Consider the following 16,617-nt stretch of genomic DNA (forward strand, 5'->3'; position numbering starts at 1 on the left):
TTTTGCAGCCTTTTCTCGTTCATTTTATCTTTGTCTCGTTGTTTCGTATCTTGTAATTACTTTTTGTTTATCGAGTCGTGTTTTGTAATTTGTTTGTAATTAGTTTTCTATTTGGTCAAGTCAAATGATTTATAAAAACCTTAGTGTTGTTTGTTTAGATAGTTGTGCTCCAATTCATGTAAGAGCGTAGTAAATCGCATGTTGTTTAAAGCAACATGGCCCGATTTATGCTAATGCAGGTTTTGGTGTGTGACCTAATGTCTAATTCGATGAGATTAAGCGAAAGCACGCATTACGAGGAGTGACCCAAGGCCGTGAGTTATGTAAACCGTGGGCCACCCCTTGTGCACGTTTTCCTAGGCCGAATTGGCCATGTAGGGCGTCGCGTATGGTGTCGTATATAGCAATTGTATTTAGATCGAGTTGTATCTTTAATTTCTTGTTGTGTCGGCATGAAATGCCTGGGTTGTAATAGGGTAGATCCCAACGGCTCCCCCATTCCCCTTAAGCCTTGTTTGCTTCGTTTTGTATGTTGTTAGATCAATCAACCCACATGCTAAATTAAAACTTTGACAAAGTTAGTTTAGTTGCATCTAAATCGACATAGAAACCTCACATGTTAGGGTTTTAAAACGATGTTTGCATTTCATATATCGTAGTAGCTACGACCTTGTTTGAAATCCGATACTTGACTTAGTAGAGGCCGTTATTGACGGGCGGGGTTAGGTGTCCTTATGGGCTTCCTAACACGTACCCTCACCCCTTACTCAAGATCTATGGTTTATGGATCCGTCTAAATACCATTGGATTATGAGAGTCATTCAAATCGAGTGATATAGGTACAAGTCTTTATCTTTAATCACTCGTAGTCGATTGGCTTTATGCTTTTCGATGAAAGTTGTAAAGTTGACTTGAACGGTTCCAAGTTCCCATAAAACTTGGTGGCGACTCTAATTTGTCTTAATTCGATTCGAAGGAACCTCGAGTCGATAATGCCTCTGTGGATCCGCGGGACTTGAGATCCCGTGGGCGTTGTCCACGATTTGGCGACTCCATTTGGGGGAAAAGAGGACTAGTTACACTTTGTTTCTAGGGTCTTTTCCTCCGAGGTGAAACTTGAAAAGAAAGTATTGGAAAGTAAAACATTACTCGTAGTGCTACGATTCATGCATAAACCCTTAAGGAATTTCCCGGGCCGCCCCAGCGCTTCTTTGTGACGCGTGGGGGGCGACGTCCCACTATGCCAGGTGCTTGCACATTGCTTGCTTCCGCTCCGCCTCGTCGTGGTTCTTGAGGGTGAGGATGCTCTTCTAGGTACTCTACCTAAAGGCCCTTGTTCTATTAGACCCGAAAGGATGGAGGGTATAGACCTTCTTATAGAAGACTTGCTGAGACTTAGAAATGTCTAGGAGCATACATCCTTATAACGTGAGAATGACAATGTGCAAGGTGATTTCCCGAGTCTTTTTTCAATTTTTCCATTCAAAACCGAACTTTTGAACAACTTACTTTCAAAATAACATGGTTTTAAAAACGCGGAATGCTGCCCAAGTAGGACTAGTTTTTTTTCGGCCCAAAATGAGCTTTTATAGCCGGCATGCTGCCCATTTTAAATCTCATTTTCAAATCGATTATTCTTTTTTTTTTTTCAAATTCAATCCAAAATGCCTCTCAAACCTTAACCCTGCATGAAATGCGTCGAGTCGTGTCCGGGTCCTAGCCGTGTTTGGCTAGGCGTGTCTCGTCTCAAGTGTCTAGAACACGACCTTGTTGGGTCTCCTAAGCTCACTTCTTGGGATTTGAGTCGTGTTGGTCTACCTTTTGGTCTAGGACAGTCCACAGAAACGTCCAAGCTAAGCCATTGTGGACGTTTCATACGAACCTAAGGACTATGTTGGTCCAATCACGGGTTTAGTCACACCGAGTCCAGTTTAGAATCGAGTTATGATGGCTTGGGTCATGTCGTTTTGTCGAGTCTAAAATGAATCGAGGTCTGAATCCAACCGTGAGTCGAACCTTTTGGGTTAGTCAGTCATGAGTCGAGTCTTTGTTTGAGTCAAGTTGGTGTCGTGTCCTTAAGTGTGCAGGGGCCCTTACATTTGAATATTGACTCAGTTCGAGGTTTTCTTGTAGAAAGGCCGCCAAAAACCCGACTTCAAGCAATGGAAGATGTTGTTAACAAACTCACTGAGGCCGTGAACCTCATGAGGGCCAGAATGGATGTGATAGAATCAAAGCTTGGTGAAGATTCCCCTTTATCTACCCCACCTCTGACTGATCTGGAGAAACGGTTCAAGTTCATTGAGGACCGTCTAAAACTCTCCCAGGGGAAGAACATCCACTATGAAAATGCTAGGGCCTATGCCCCAGTTCAGGATAAGTTGCCTACAAACATGGTACTCACTGATATCCCAAAGTTTAAGGGCACAGAAGATCCAGTCCACCATGTTAAGGCCTATAAGGGGTACTTAGCACTTTGAAGGAGTACCTGCTGACATGCTCTCTGAAATTTTCGCTCAATCTCTGGATGAACACCCGAAGGCGTGGTTCTACAATCTGGACCTAAAGAACTTCCCTACTTTCGAAGATATCACGGTGGAGTTTTGTAAGCACTATGCTGACAATGTCGAGATTCGAACCAATATAAGAACGCTGGAGGTTATGACACAGAAAGAAAAAGAAGGCTTTACTGAGTTCCTTGCAAGATGGCGTCTTTGAAAGCGTGAAATTAGCCAAGAAGCCTGATGAAGTTGAAATGGTAGATAAGTTCGTAAAGAATCTACGACCTGTTTTTACGGAATGCTCGAAATACAGAATTTTGGCTCTTTCAAAGAATTGATAAGAATCGGGATAAAGGTAGAAGATGATGTCAGAATGGCAGAGGCTGAAAAGCTGAAAGGGTACCAAGGGGCCTCATCGTCTAAGGGCAAAGCCCCAGCAACGGCCCATATTGATGAAGCCATCAATCTATTAGAAGGGCAATCGAAGAAGCCGCAGCGCCAAGCTCCGAGGGCATTCACCGATATCGGATGCACTTATACTTACGCTCTCCAAAGGCTCATAGCCCAAGGAAAGCTGAAGCCTATTGGTCCAACTCCGGATCCACCCGTTGAGCAACAAGGTAAATGGTATAAACCAAATGCCTATTGTGCCTTTCATCAAGGGAAAGGCCATGATACTGAAAGGTGCTATCGACTGAAGCACGAAATTCAAGACATGATTGAGAACGGAACGCTCCCGATCCCAGCTGTTAAACCCAATAACATCACCAATCCGTTTGGTGATCACGCTAACTTTGTTTCTATTGAAGACAATGTCGATTATTCCCATCTTATCCTCCCATGTTACTTGAAAGGGGTGTTTATCGGGAAAATATTTGTGGATTGCTTTGAATTCTTGCCAAACCCGAAGAATGAAATTCAAGTCGGGAGTCTTGCTCTAGAATGTACTCCTCTCGTTAACGAAGTTAATAAAAGACAATTCGATTCACCGACCTTCATCATTGGCGTAGATCCTCAGAGGACTACCTTGGGATGGAGGCAGACCATCACTGGGATCAAGGACCAGAGCCGAGCATCTAAGCTGACAGCTGAACAAGAGAAAGCTCAAGACCAGATTTGAAAATAATGAGTCGGGATCTATTTTCTTATCTTAGTCAAGTCGAGTCTAGGACTTTCTTTTCTTGAAGTTGAGTAGTTTGTTCCGCGATGACCTAGGGTGTGTCCTAGGAATCATTCCTTCGAGTCTGTTAAGCATTTGCTTTTCCAATAAAAAGTTGCAGTTTCGTTTCCAAATATGTCTTGTTTTCAATCCTCAATCATTCCGAAAGCATGATAAAATGCACAACAAACTCAAAGAGATCCCTGGGGCAGAAATATGTCCCGTTTCAAAATTTAAGGTACACTAGGATCCCGTGTTTGATTCCTTTAACTATTCCATGTCTGGCGGTAGAAAACCTTCATCAGTACCAGTGCTTATGACAAGCTCTTAGATGATTCTATGACAAACCCAGACTAGCTCCATGCTTCCCATATCGATGACATAAGGCAAGCCCATTACCCACAAAATCATTCCACATCTCGAAGAGAAAGGAAACCAACCCGTTCTAACAGGGAATTGTTTGTTCTGACCTAAATTAGTTGGCGAATCCAAGTTTTCAAGGTGTATCCATTTCTGACTAGGGGAATGAGTAGAAGACCATTTTCAAAAAAAAAGAAAAAAAGAAAAAAAAAAAGAAAAAAAGAAAAAAAAAGAGACAAAGAAAAAAAAAAGAAGAAAAAAAAAAGAAAAGAAAAAGAAATGTCCAAATGTTGATCGAAGTTTAAAGGCGAAGCCAAAATAGTAAGTTAGTGCCATTTGTAGCCTTTCTACCCCTAAGTCCTTCCCGAGGCATTTACGAGGGAATAGTTAGGGATTCTGAGAATCAGTCGGCTTGTGTTAGTACACCCAAGCCTTTAGGGTCCAGACATGGAAATTTGAACCCACATCGTTTCCCGACCCATTTGCACTCAGGTTCATCATACCTGAGACACCATTTTCAACCACGTCAGCAGCCATAGCCCTTGACCTTAGCACCACAAAACAAACCTTCAAGAATGACGGTTTACCTTGCAAACCTAGTTTTACCAAACTCCACATCTCAAAGAACCAAAGCTTTTTGTACCAACCCTAGACACGGGATTTAACAGTACCTTACAGGCTAGAATGGGATGCGACATGATACCTTAGGTGAAACCTTCAAGTGTGTACACACAATCAATATGCAAAGTTTATGCACCTTGATCGAACTACGTCGGATTTGATTTCGCTCCACGCGAATACGTAGGCAGTCCTTCAGAATAAGGGATTCAATCCACTCATCAACCAAGTTGTCATCTTGTCGGTTTCTTACGGGTCCTAACCAAGTCCAAATGTAGCCACCTTTGTTTGAGTCAGTCTTAGCACTCGATGTAGGCTAGGATAAGGATAGGTTCGGATGAATAGTATCAAGTCTCAGAATGAGCTTTATCTAACGGTTTAGGCAAAGATGCTGAGTCACATAGATGTGGGTTTGTGTTGGGAACATAAAATATGAAAAACCCGCTGAAAAGAAATAAGGCGTGGAAGAAAATTAGTAAAAGCCCGCTGAAAAGAAAGAAGGCGGTGGCAAGAAATGATGAAAACTCGCTGAAAAGAAAGGAGGCGAGGAGAAGAGTGACAGAATGTTCCCAATAAGAGTGATGTGTGATGTCTAAGTGCTTTCATAAAATCAGTCTGTGTTTAGTGTCTGGGCGAAGCCAACGTTGTTGCTCCGTGAGTTTAATCCACCATGTCAATGCCAAGTGATCTTGATTCCTATGTGCCCTCGGGAGCACGCCCATGTCCGACGACCTTGTGATTCCCATTTGCCATCTTTGGCGCCGGAACGGCCAATTTACATTTCTAACCACCAACAAGTCAATAATTGAATTTAAACTCGTGCACACTTGCGGTTTTATTTTCTTTTTTGTTTTACGGTAGCGGGCTACGCCCACGTTTGTTTACGGGTCATACAGAGTGTCTGAGTCGTATTTCATGCTCACCTATCAAGGTTCGATTTCAAAATGCCATATTTTTCAGAATTCCGAAATTTCAAAAACTTTTTGCAAATTATGGACAGATGATCCAAGTAGTGGAATCTTTTCGGGTCGATGACCCCAATCTTTCGAAATTCAAAATTTCAAATTCAATTTTTGAAGGGTCGATGGCCCAACATACCAAGTGATGTCAAATTCAAACTTCGGGTCGATGGCCCAATTATTCAAAATTTTCAAATTCAATTTTCGGGTCGATGACCCAATCTTTTAAATGATCCACTTTTAAGATCGATGATCCAAACGTGCTTATGTGATGATTATTGCTTGTACATTTTCTATGTTTCAAATATAGCAGGATATGCTTCAACTGGGGGCTCTAAAGTCTTCGACTTTAGAGCCATCAAAGGGAGACTCTGAAGCCGTTGGCTTGAGAGACCATTATCAAGATGTAAAGGATGACATCCACCAAGAATTCAATTCAATACCAGAGTATGAAATGGAAGAATTAAAAAAAAAAATGATGAAAGCGGCGGCAACCTCATCGGAAAATCCCGTCCCATTTAGGCACCTGCCAGCAGATGATAAGCTTTGGGCAAGTGTCAACAGATGATGAATTTCGGACAGGTGCCAGCAGATGATAAACTTTGGGCATTTGTCAGCAATTGCCGAACTACAACGCGGGTTTGATTCCGTCAGAAACGGATACGTAGGCGCCTAAGGATAAGGCTCAACCCACCATATATGCAGTTTTATGGGTCGATGACCAACGATGACAATTTGACGCAACAAAAGCAAGAGTTAATCCCCGACGAAGTTTCAGGTATGCTCTCTTCTTTTGGCTGGCGAGCTTATATACGCAAGTCTAATGGACTATAAACGACCCGCGGAATCCTCAGGTCGAGAGAGACCTGGGGTATACTTTGACTTTCGCCTTGTCCAAGTCTCAGTCAAAGTGGGGGCTCTGTAGATACCCGTATCCGTCGATATTGGAATTTATAGAAAACCCGACAAACAGCCGATGATGATAGGACGACATGTATTATTTAGTTGTCATTGTCATTATTTGGAACTCGTTTTACGATGTAGAATGGGCGTCGTCGATGAAGTATTTTATTAATTTAAATGATATTTAAGTTAATATTATTTTAATTCGAATTTATTTTCTTAAGTTATTTTATTGAAAATAAAATAGATATTTGATTTGAAAAATCATTCTTAAGTTACTTGATTTGAAAAATCAATTTAAATCGTTTTATAAATCGTATTTGAAGAACTCGATTTTTACGACAATTTTATACGCGATTTTGAGCTCGTTTTCTACTTGATTTGGGCACGATTTTCGAAGCAAACTCGAACCAACTCCTAACCCATAACCCAACCCATCACTCATCCTCATAACCAGGCCCTAACCCTGCGCAAACCCGCGTCCGTACCTCCTTATTTTCGAGCCCCAAACAGCCCACACAACCAGTCCATACCCTTTCCCGTGTTCAGCATTGCCAAGCCCCAAACCCGCTCCAAACACCACTTAAACCCGTGCCCATTAACCCTAAACCATACCCTAGTATCCTGCCCATATTACCTTAGCTTAACCACCAATAAACACCCCTCCTAAACCCTACACGAGCTCACGAAAGCTGCTGGACAGCAGCAGCGAACAAGAGCAGCCCGACTGCTTGCTGCTCTCTTTTACCCTACTTTAACTCCCTATAAATACCTCCCCTCTGCCATACTTTCATTCCTCTAAGCTCTCCATACATACTACCGTCACTCACCAGCATTAATCTCCACAAAAAAAACCCTAGTTGCCTCTCAAAACTCTCGACTAAACCGAGACATCCAAACTGAGAAACAGCTTGTGTCTCTCTCGAAATACCATTCGTTTTCCCTTCAAATCTCCATTAAAATTCGAGTTTCTTGATCCTAATTAACCATATAACATCCATCTATATCTTAGACAAAGATTCACGAGCCAAATTGACTTTGAGAGTACACGAATCCCCTCGAAAAACAGAGTGTCATACATTCTGTTTTCGCGGCTTTTCCTGTCTGTTCAGTTCTGTTTGTGCTCGTTTTTCGTGCCTAATAACTCAGAACGAGCGTGGTTTGTTTTAAGATATTTGTTCTACTCTCTTTCTAGTTTTCAAAACATATTTTAAATCTAATTTTCACCATGAAACGAGTGAGAAATTGCAGTTTGAAAGTTGTTGTCCAGATTTACAAAAAACGTGTTGTTGCTTTGTTCCATCGTCGACGACGGCCTCTCAAGATAAAATATACGATCGATTACGACCCAAGACGGTGTCAACGATACATGTAGGTTGAGGGTGCATCAAATCCTCCTCTTCTCCCTTTTATTTCGTTCTTTTTATGTTTGTTTTTTTTTTATTGTTCGTTTTTACATTGTTTATCGTTTTGCATCGTTTGATATCGTTAACTATGAAACTAGTTTAGTCTGAGTATGAGTTAAAGTACCACCATGAACACCCGCGTTTACTTGAGTTGGGAAAGAAATCCGCCAGATCGGTCGGTCGTATCCCCTTCTCATTTACATATCCTCGTGTTCAAGGTAAGGCATTAATAAAACGAATTCTAATTTTGTTCCTCAGTTTTGACCCCTGGCTTGTCTCGCTCAATTCGGCCTGCCCTAGGACCCGTTGCATGTTAGTTCGACCTATGATTGTTAACATATGACTCATTTAGACGATATTAGATCGATTTAATAACCTAATTAGACATGTTAGGGTGCTTCGACACAAGCATTAAAATCGGTTAACAATTCTGTAACCTAATTGAATACGTCTCTCTTTTCACATGATTTCTCGCTAGTATAAGAGTGCGTGATTAGCACCTTCTTATTAACACTCGACGAGTTAATTTAACTAGCGAACTTGACATAATTCGACCCTTTAGGCCGTGTAGAGCACTCGGTTTAGACGAAGCCTTCTGACCTCTCTTATCATCGATTTCTAATGTATATCCCGTATCGCTTTTCAAATCTATTTAACCTAATGAATCTAACCCAAGGATTAGGGTAGGCTAGGGTATGTAGGTCGTGTTTGGCCTTGTATTTTGCAGCTTTTTCTCGTTCATTTTATCTTTGTCTCGTTGTTTCGTATCTTGTAATTACTTTTTGTTTATCGAGTCGTGTTTTGTAATTTGTTTGTAATTAGTTTTCTATTTGGTCGAGTCAAATGATTTATAAAAACCTTAGTCTTGTTTGTTTAGATAGTTGTGCTCCAATTCATGTAAGAGCGTAGTAAATCGCATGTTGTTTAAAGCAACATGGCCCGATTTATGCTAATGCAGGTTTTGGTGTGTGACCTAATGTCTAATTCGATGAGATTAAGCGAAAGCACGCATTACGAGGAGTGACCCAAGGCCGTGATTTATGTAAACCGTGGGCCACACCTTGTGCGCGTTTTCCTAGGCCGAATTGGCCATGTAGGGCGTCGCGTATGGTGTCGTATATAGCAATTGTATTTAGATCGAGTTGTATCTTTAATTTCTTGTTGTGTCGGCATGAAATGCCTGGGTTGTAATAGGGTAGATCCCAACGGCTCCCCCATTCCCCTTAAGCCTTGTTTGCTTCGTTTTGTATGTTGTTAGATCAATCAACCCACATGTTAAATTACAACTTTGACAAAGTTAGTTTAGTTGCATCTAAATCGACATAGAAACCTCACATGTTAGGGTTTTAAAACGATGTTTGCATATCATATATCATAGTAGCTACGACCTTGTTTGAAATCCGATACTTGACTTAGAAGAGGCCGTTATTGACGGGCGGGGTTAGGTGTCCTTATGGGCTTCCTAACACGTACCCTCACCCCCTACTCAAGATCTATGGTTTGTGGATCCGTCTAAATACCATTGGATTACGAGAGTCATTCAAATCGAGTGATATAGGTACAAGTCTTTATCTTTAATCACTCGTAGTCGATTGGCTTTATGCTTTTCGATGAAAGGTGTAAAGTTGACGTGAACGGTTCCAAGTTCCCATAAAACTTGGTGGCGACTCTTATTTGTCTTAATTCGATTCGAAGGAACCTCGAGTCGATAATGCCTCATGTGGATCCCGCGGACGCAGATCCCGCGGGCGTTGTCCACAAATAGAAAATATGGAAAATATGAATTATATGGAAAATATGAATTATATGGAAAATATGTCGAATTATTATGATAATAAGAATAATAGTTGATTCGAAACCTAATTAGAAAGCTTACGTCAAAACGAGAAAGTGTTCAGAGACAGAAACCAACCCAGAACAGACACAACAACAATTGCGTCCTCTGGAAGAGGCGCATCACTTGTTGCAACTGTTCTTGAGCTGGGTTCTGACTGTGAAAGTCAGAGCCGCGAGTTTGTTAGTGTTCGTTGGTTAATTTACATTTTGATTATTGATGTATGACTCGAATAGAAGTGCTTTAGCATGTTTATGTACAAAAGACAAATTCCAAAGACTCGATATGGAAGAATCGAACTTATAAAATCCGGATTTGAATTAATGACAAAAACCCGCAAATATTGATTATAAGGGATTTAAGTCGAAGATAATTTGAAAATAAGTTTTAAAACTAGATTGAAAATGATTTTGTCAAAATAAGGTGGAAAGAACGAAGAAAGAAAAATAAAAGACGAAAGGAACAAAAACCCGAGGAAGAAGAAGAAGTGCAGCAACTGAAAGCAGCCTCTGGAAGAGGTGCAGCAGATGCTGCGGTCTTTCTAGAAGTCGCATAAGTTGATGCGATTCTTTCCCACGTCGTTTCTCTGTTGTTTCCGTCAAAGGGTTTTAAAAAGTGGTTTTAAAAAACGGTTTCGAGCATGCTTATGACTTAAATTCTTACAAAAATAATGATACAGAAATAAAATAAGATTAAAGTGGAATTTTAAAACCCTTAGACTTACATGTTAGCATCGCGAGATTTAACTAAAATCGGTTTTTTAAGTGGTAACTCGACTCGAACTTTAATGCAAATATGAATTTGCTCTTGAAAAAGGAATTTAAAAGATTGATTTATTGATTGTGTAGTGGTCAAATTGGTGTAATACCCATCCTTTTAGGGACCCGTCGACCGACGTTGAGTGACCTTAGACACCTGTCTTGACCTTCGGAAACCTGACGAGTGATGACTTGTAACTATGTGAGTCTTTGTGTGCTTGTTACTCGATCTAGCTGAGGCTACTCGATCGAGTAGCTTGGGAGCTCGATCGAATAGAGGTCACTCGATCGAGTAAATTGGTTACTCGATCGAGTAACTGGTTTGCAGCGGGGAATTATAAATCGTAAATCGTGAAACCCCAAATCATTTTTCTACCTTTTTCCTAAACCTAAATGCCGTCATCTCTCTTCTCCTTCACCATGATTCACCTCCTTGATGCCTTTGTGAGTGAGTACTCCTTAGGGATGGGATGCTTAAGTCGGGTAGCGGTCTTGACGCCGGATTGCTTTGTATAGGTATGTTGTCATCATCATCATCGTCATCCTTAATTTCAGTTGTGGTTATGGTAGTAGTAATAGATCGTATGATGGTTGTTATAGGTGGTTTTGCTGGTTGATTGTTATCTTGTGATCGGATGCGGAATCGTTGTGGTTTGCTAAAGGTAGGTTCGCCTACTCAGTACTGTTGATTGTCTAGAGAGTCTGTTGATGTTGTTTGGCTGGTTTAGTGTCCTTGTTGGTTGATCGGTTGTGGTTGGTGTATTAACATAGTATTGGGATATAAATTGGTGATTGTTGATTGTACAGCTGGTTGTGATTGTTTGTCTGTGGTTCTCGAGGTGCGTCCTCGGCTGAGTGGAGTCACTTGTAGAAGTGGCTTCACACCCTTGATTCGCCTTCTGTGGAACCCGCCACAGGAGGGATGTGCACAATAAGGAACATGGGTTTATCGCTCGGATAGATGAGCGGGGCTTAAGTGGGAACGGCTGCGGTCCGCCGGTTCCCCACTAGCAGGACTGGACCTTCGGGTAGTCAGAGGTGTGTGGTTGGAGGAGGTGTGGTGTGTGTGTTGTTGTAGATGTGTTGTGTCTGCTTTTATATACTTGTTATCTCAGTTACTGACCTTATGTGGTTTTGTTGTGTTGTCTCTTTGTTTTGTGTCTGCAGTGATCCACTATAGTGAGCACTCAGCCTTAGCAGGTTGATGTATGGATCTTAGCTGGGTGCTTAGAGGGATGAGTCTACCACGAGTCATGGCTGAGATAGTTTCACATAGCTGATAGTAGTTTGGAGTTGTATCTTTTATATCGTATGTTGGTTTATTTCACTTGTAATATAATGTAATCGTTCTTTTATCGACATTTTATTTTTACTGTCCTCGGGCAACCGAGATGATAACGCTCTTATCTGCTAGGGAAGGTCTTGTTAAGGCTCCTTGGTAGATGAGGGTGTTACAATTGGTCGGTCATGCAAACGTGACTGATATCCAGAACGATCTGGACTTACGTGGTCAATTGATCAAGCACGTAGGCGTCGAAAAGCAAGAGCGCGGTCTTAGAATGAAAAGGGAGAAGAGAAGGGGCGGACACTCACGTGAGAAATATGTGAGGCGGAGGCCTCTATTTATACTAATCACACGGAGGAATTATGGTAAAAGTAGGAATAGATATGGAAGGAAAGATCCAAAAACAACCGACTTAGGTTGAAACACGGAAACTTGGACAAAAAGAAAGCCTTGAGAAAAGACGCAGTAAGAGTTGCGCTCCCCAGAAGGAGCGCATCATTTGGTGCGTTCTTTCTCGGGTAGTATTCTTCTGCGCAAGAAAACACATTTGACAACCTGTCGTACTTTAGGCATAACTTTCTATACAAGACTCGAATTAAGGTTATTTCGGTGGAGCTGGAAAACTAAAATAAAGATCTAGAAATTTCTTTGAAATAGGCCAGACCCAAAAAAGTCGTATCACCTCGTAAAACGGGCCTAAAGGCCGGGTTGTCATTTTAGCTAAATGAAATGCACATTTTGTAATGGAAACTTAAGTTTAGCCTAAAGAAGTGACATGGGGCTCACAATGAGACATAATCTCAACATTTTATGACATCCTAACCTTAGGTGGAAAAGCACATTGCTTTTTGACTTGGGATTGACGGTTTTAGAAAATGGAAACGGTTTTTGACCCCGACTCCAAATGTACTCAAATTACTGCCAAAACGACCGTAATGACACCTAGATGACAACCAAGAGGTAGACACAAGTTTATGAGTTACCTTTTATTAATCGATTTACAAAATGTCATAAATTGTGACATATGCTAAACATGCGGTCCAATCATCACTGGGTGTTTGGCGGGAGGTGCTGAAACGAGGTGTCTACAATATGTTCAAAGTACTTTATTAATTAAAAAATAGGTGGGCCAGATAACAATAAATGCAAACTCTATGTATTTGCTAGTTGGGCGGATCTTTTTTGCACAAAACAAGTTTTTGACCCGTCTTAACGTTTCAGACGGAGACCTCCCTCTGAAACAAGAATTTGTGCGGTTAATTGGAGATATGTTAATTCACGCATATGGGCTTAGGCCGCACCAAAATAGAGGAGAGAGAAAGTTCGTTTCATAAGTTTAAGAGGATTCCTCTCTAAAATCAATTAGCAATATAGGGAGTTTTAAAATCCATCTGGGGGTAATCATGCCTCTCTTCCGTTTTAGCAATAGAGGGAGTTTTAAAATCCATATGGGGGTAATTATGCCTCTCTTTCGCTCGTCGAAGCAAATGGTGTTATTTTCCAACAGTTGCGAATAATATGCTCATTTAATTTATCATACCCAGGATAATAACAGTGGATTCCGATACCATGTTAATTCATGCATATGGGTCTGGGCCACACTCAAATGAAGGAGAGAGAATCCACTTTATAAAGACAAGGAGATTCCACTAAAATAAAGGAGAGAGAATCCGCTTTATTAACCCGTAAATGAGTCGGGTTGGGTGGGGCCGGGCTGTGGGAAATATAACCCGGGCCAGCCCCGTGTTATGTTTTGGGCGGGCCAAGGACGGGTCGGGTTGGCGGGCCTTACCATTTTTTTGCTAAAATGGTGGGCCGGGCTGGAAATTTAGGGCCCGGGCTAAACCAAATTGCCTAGAATAACATGCCAAAGGCGGGCCAGGACGGGTCCGCCTATGTTGGTGGCCAGCTCTAAGAGTAGTCCCTTAACTTTGGTAAATCCTCTCCTTTTTCCAAAGTTGGTGTAACACCCCCTCATACCAAGGTACCTTACCAGGACCACCCAAGTATGAAAGACTGTTACCATCTCGGTTTCCCGAGGTTAGTACATATCAAAAGCGTCTGAACTGAGCACATTTATTAAAGTAATGTAGAATGCAAAGTTTACAATATCCAAATCCAAATATTGTCTAAAGAATACAACTTCAAAGTCTTAATAATAAAAGGGAACTCGCTAAGACTCAGACAGTGATGCTATGACTCGTGGTGGCAATTCTCCCAATGAAATCCCCAAGCTCTCACTAGCAAAACCTGTCAAGCCTGCTCACCATCCCCGAATGGATCACCGCAGATTACACAAACAACAACGGGGTCAGTATTATGCAACAACAAGACAAACAAATGCAATACACGACTGATCATCGTCAACTCCCAATCACCCTGCCTCACACAGTAACTGACTACACACTAAAGTGTGTAGCCCTGCCAGATTACCCATCGCAACAGGTAATCCTCGCCGCCGATGGGTAACGCATGGCCGATCCCACCTAGTCCAGCTCCTCAACGAGCGACAACAATCCCCGTCCCTTAATGTGCACATCCCCTCCCGTGGCGGGTTCCACGGAGGGCGAACTAGGGTGTGAAGCCACTCCCGCAAGTGACTCCACCACAAACACAATCACAAGACATCACTGCCATCTCAATCCCCTCACACCAACAATGTCACAACAATCTCCATATTACGATGATCAATAAACAACGATAAATACAATAACATGTCATGTAAAGCACAGCAACTGAGTAGGGAAACCCTACCTTAGCAATCACAGCAGTAAGCAATACGGACAATCAAAAAGGCTCCTCTACGAAGTCTTCTCCTATACAAAGATCATACAACACAATTACACTTTGAACAATTCCCAACATTCCCTTCCCATACAAATGTACAGTAACCCAAAATATACAATAATTACAAAGATAAAACTTACCAACAGTGCAACAAGAGTTTATACGGAATAATCACCGCTAGAATCCACACAAAGATGCTACGAAATGCTCAAGGGAAGGATTAGGGAATGATTTGGATGTGATTAGGGTAACGTAGAAGTGATAACGCTTGAAAACTGATATTAGAAAACTGACGCGGAAAATATAAAATAACCTAATCATCCCCTAATCAAACCGTCGAAATATAACCTCGCCAAACCGGACACTCGGTCGAGTGTGACGACACTCGGCCGAGTGCCCTACACTCGGTCGAGTGTTCACTACACTCGGCCGAGTGTTCCTCGGCAGAACCGAAATAACTTTTCCAAAGAGCACTACTCGGCCGAGTAGGCTCTACTCGGTCGAGTAGGCTCCTAAGGAAATCCGTACTGTTACAATCTTTCCCCCTAAAAAGAACTTCGTCCCGAAGTTCACACTCAACTATACACAAACACAACACCACGACACAAAACTCTAACCAACACATGAGACAATTCCAAAGAACTACACAAGCATCACTACAAATTACCCCAAACACATCTCCCGACACGAAACAACTAAAGCAAAGAAAACACAAAACACTATCGCGACCATCTCCTACCCCCCTAAAAAGACAACGGTTACGTCCCCGTAACCAAACATACCTGATCAAAAAGGTTAGGAAAGCGGTCTCGCATAGCTTCCTCGGGTTCCCATGTTGCTTCCTCCACATTATGATTAGACCAAAGGACTTTGAGTAAGACCGTCTCACCATTCCGGGTCTTACGAACCTTGCGATCAAGAATCTCCTTAGGAATCTCGGCATAGGATAAGGATTCATCAAGTTCGATGTTCTCCATCTCGAGAATGTGCGACGGATCACTCACATATTTCCGGAGTTGAGACACATGAAAAACATTGTGCACTCTATCCAAAGCTGGTGGTAGAGCTAACCTGTAGGCTACCTCGCCAACACGGTCCAGAATTTCATAAGGGCCTATAAACTTTTGGCTCAACTTACCCTTCTTCCCAAACCTCATAACACCTCGCATAGGTGACACTTTCAAAAGCACCTTGTCACCAACTGCGAACTCAATGTCCCTGCGGTGTAAGTCGGCGTAGCTCTTCTGACGATCTTGAGCTGCTCTCATCTTTTGTCGAATCAACTGGATTTGCTCAACCATATCTTGAACCAGCTGTGGTCCTAAAACCACTGCCTCAGAACTATCATCCCAACAAACTGGACTCCGACATTTCCGGCCATACAAAGCTTCAAAAGGTGCCATCCCAATGCCTGTATGATAACTATTATTATATGAAAACTCGATCAAATCAAGTCTGTCTTCCCAACTACCTCCAAAGTCCATAACACATGCCCTTAGCATGTCTTCTAAGGTCTTGATGGTCCGTTCTGTTTGACCATCGGTTCGGATGAAAAGTGTACTCATCTTGAGCGTTGTGCCCATCAACTCTTGCGAGTTCTTGCCAAAACTTTGATATGAACCTCGCATCACGATCGGAAACAATATCTTTCGGAATTCCATGTAACCGAACCACATGTTTTTCGTAGCCCAAAGCCATTTTGCATCTTAGACCAAGTATCTTTCATTGGAACAAAATGGGCTGACTTGGTTAGCCGATCAACAATCACCCAAATCATGTTGTTACCTTGTTGTGACCTAGGTAACCCCACAATGAAGTCCATAGAGATCGACTCCCATTTCCACTCAGATCTTTGTCGGAGACTGAATCTTACCTTGAGGTCTCCTCTGTTCACCTTTGACCCTTTGGCAAGTCAAGCACCTAGCCACAAACTCAGCTACATCCCTCTTCATGTTCGGCCACCAAAAAGTCTTCTTAAGGTCTCTGTAAAGCTTGTCACCACCCGGGTGAACTGAATAAGGAGTGCAATGAGCCTCAGACAAGATCA

This window comes from Silene latifolia, chromosome 6 (assembly GCF_048544455.1).
Source record: "Silene latifolia isolate original U9 population chromosome 6, ASM4854445v1, whole genome shotgun sequence".
NCBI lineage: Eukaryota > Viridiplantae > Streptophyta > Magnoliopsida > Caryophyllales > Caryophyllaceae > Silene > Silene latifolia.